Source organism: Muntiacus reevesi, chromosome 13, assembly GCF_963930625.1.
Source record: "Muntiacus reevesi chromosome 13, mMunRee1.1, whole genome shotgun sequence".
In the NCBI taxonomy this organism is placed as follows: domain Eukaryota; kingdom Metazoa; phylum Chordata; class Mammalia; order Artiodactyla; family Cervidae; genus Muntiacus; species Muntiacus reevesi.
Window position 1 is genome coordinate 3,923,335 of NC_089261.1, and position 2,769 is coordinate 3,926,103.

Consider the following 2,769-nt stretch of genomic DNA (forward strand, 5'->3'; position numbering starts at 1 on the left):
AGGGGAGATGCGCCTAACTTCTGTTAGTTCCTGGGAACCCTCTTCAGCAGCCGCCTTTAGTGTCTGAGGAAATCTCTGCTCTGATATACTAAAGACGAAACTCTGTGTTGAGTTAAAGTGATGGGGATCCAGGGAACTCTCTTGACAAGCCACCTCAGGGCTAGACAAAAGGTGCGGGACTTTTATTTGTCCTGCACATGGAAGAGATTACACTGTATTTTCCGACACCCAGGCACTGGCAGCCTTGGAATCAAGATCCCTGGGAGGCTTTCCCTCTCCCTCTGCCCCACAGCAAGGTATCCAGGTCTGTTTAATCTCCTTCCTCACTCTCTCTCACTTCTTTCCCATCTCCAGCCTCATGGTCTTCACCCACTGGGCATGAGGGGATAAACAACTCCCCCAAGTTGCCCCCTGGAAAGTTGAGGGAACTCTGAGAAACGCAAGTTAAATGTAAAGGGAGAGGACAACCGTCTATAGAAATGATATAACCCAGAGAAAGCTTTTCAACGTGGACATAAAGAACATTTCAGAAGCACTTATGAACTCAAAGGGAGTTCTGGAGGGCAGAAAAAGCCTGTGTGTGCAGGGAGAAGGCCCCCTGCGTTTCTGGTATCAAGTCAGCTGTCCAGTTTGACTACATGACCACGGCTTGGTCAGTCCTTGAGGCCAGATACTGCCGACTGACTGACTCACAGTCAACTGACTGGGCCAACAGAAATGGGAACCCGGGCCAAGACACCACCTTAAGGTTCAAGCTCTGACATCCTGAGGGAACTGGTCTACTGGTCGACAGCTAGACACTCCCAGTGTCACTTCCATGTGCTTCCAACCAACTCAGTCTAGGATCTCTAATCTCCTCTCCCTGAATCATCCTACCTAGAATGGACTGATGAATCGTCCAAAGTTATGTTTCTGTCACCTCTCTGCTCACCTCTCTGTAATAGCTCTGTAGTAGCTCCCCACTGTCTACACAGTAACAGCCAAACCAGGCCCTCATGAGCTAACCACATCTCACCCTACAGCCTTCTCTTCCTACTCCCGTCACTCCAGGACTCTGCTTTCTCCTGAACGCATTCTGCCCTGGTACCATTCTGCCATTCCTACAGCCACCAGTTGTGCCCACTAACCCCACTGCTCCCCACCTTCTCTGTACTTTTGTTGTCCCCTTCTGCCAGAAGAGTCGTCTTGTTTCTAAACTCTTAACACACTGTTATTTTCAATTGTATCATTTTGCAACCCCTGTGAACTAATCTAAATCTTCACTGTCCAGTGTGGTAGCCACTAGCCATATGTGGCTATTTAAATTGAGATTACAAAATTCAGTTCTTCAGGCCACTAGCCACGTTTCAGGAGCCTGACAGTCCCCCGTGGCTGGCGATTACTGTGCTGCACCGTGCAGACAGAGAACACCTCCACAACTGCCAAAACTCTATTCCATGGTGCTGTTCTAGACAATGATCAGGAAAGGCTGCTAACGTCACAACGAGGGACGACCAGACATTGTGTGTCTCCTGATATGATGCAACAAGTATACACTACCACCTATGACATAGTCTTGCAAAACAAACAAAAAAATAAAGCCTGAATCTGGCCAAGTCTCTAGACTTAACAGTCAATTTACAGGAAATACAAGACTAGGTAGACTTGGTTAATGCCACAGTGATGCAAACAGCAAAAGTGAAGCTGTGGGAAACTCAACAGGACAAATGAATTGGTTTTCTTAACAGATAAACCGCAAGGGAAAGAAAAGAGATGGAAAAGGATCGTATAGATATAATAGAGACTTAGACATCCAATAGCAACGTATGGGTCTATTTTGGATCTCAACACAGACAGACTATGAAAAAGTGATGAGACAACTAAGAAGACTTGAACAATGATTGGATACATGATATTAAGGAAGTACCATTGATTTTTAAAGGTACATGAAAAGTATTTTGGTTAGTTTTAAAAATCATTATTGAGATGCACATTCAAATACTTAATTGATGGGATATGACTAGAATTTGCTTCCTAACAGTGTTCCAACAGGACAAATGAATTGGAGAGGAACTGCATGAGTGGGATAAATTAAGATTGGACCTGTGTTGACGGTTCCTGGGGTTGGAAGACTGGTCCATGTAGGCTTTATTGTTCTGTTCCTCTGTGCCTTGTTCCCTTTTCTTACTGGGTTTATGAACTCCTAGAGCTCCCTTATCTTTGCATTTTCTACTACATCTTGACATTATTCAACTTGCTAACTGTGAGGTCAAAGTTTAAGAGGGTGAAGAGAGCTCCTTTCAGTGGGATGACCTGTAGCTCTGATGTGCTGGGGAGCTTGGGGCTGGGCCAGGTCTGTAATCCCACCGTCTTCCAAGGAACCTCACAGAGCAGCATGGCCCCTGCTCAAGGTTGAGGGCATGGCTGGAGGACAAGACAGCCTGCCTTGTCAAGGAACATGGAGAGACATGCTGACACTCAACAACCCGATTTTCCTCAAGGCTCTTTTGGGCCACAAGCTAGGATCCACGGTGGCAGCCTGCAAGCTTCAGATTTCCATACACTTATCAGAACTGGGTCTGCCTGCCAGACAGGTCACAACTTGGGTGGGGCTGTCTATGAAACCAGGCCTCTAACCTAAACTTCTCATTTCTAACTATCCACGGGTGTCTGAAGACTTTCATCCTAACATTCCTGAGGACGCAAAGGTGCTTTGAAGAGGTCAGATCAGTGTGATGAGTCCCCAGCCCATACCCCCACTCCACTGACACAGAAACTCCACAGCTCACA